The sequence below is a fragment of the Cynara cardunculus genome (genome assembly GCF_001531365.2).
Source record: "Cynara cardunculus var. scolymus isolate 2C chromosome LG 14, CcrdV1, whole genome shotgun sequence".
In the NCBI taxonomy this organism is placed as follows: Eukaryota; Viridiplantae; Streptophyta; class Magnoliopsida; order Asterales; family Asteraceae; genus Cynara; species Cynara cardunculus.
In genome coordinates, this window is record NC_037541.1 from 6,236,000 (window position 1) to 6,236,340 (window position 341).

The following is a 341-nucleotide window of genomic DNA, read 5'->3' on the forward strand; positions in this document are numbered from 1 at the left end:
TGGACAATTTTTTGGAATAAATATGTCATTAGACATTTGAGAATGATTAAGTGCTTGGACAATTTTTTGGAATAAATATGTCATTAGACATTTGAAAACATGTTAAATAACTTTTTTTTAAACATGTTAGATACATTCTTATAACCTATACAACTGGTTAATGTGGTAAAATAATGAAAAAAGTCTGAAAAAAAACTAATGAACATTAATATTTTGAACGATTAAGTCCGTAAACATTTTTTTAAACCAAAAGAGTACTTAAATCTATAAAATGAAACAAATATATCAAAAAAGTACTTACATTTATAAAAAATACTTACATTTATAAAAAGATTTTATAT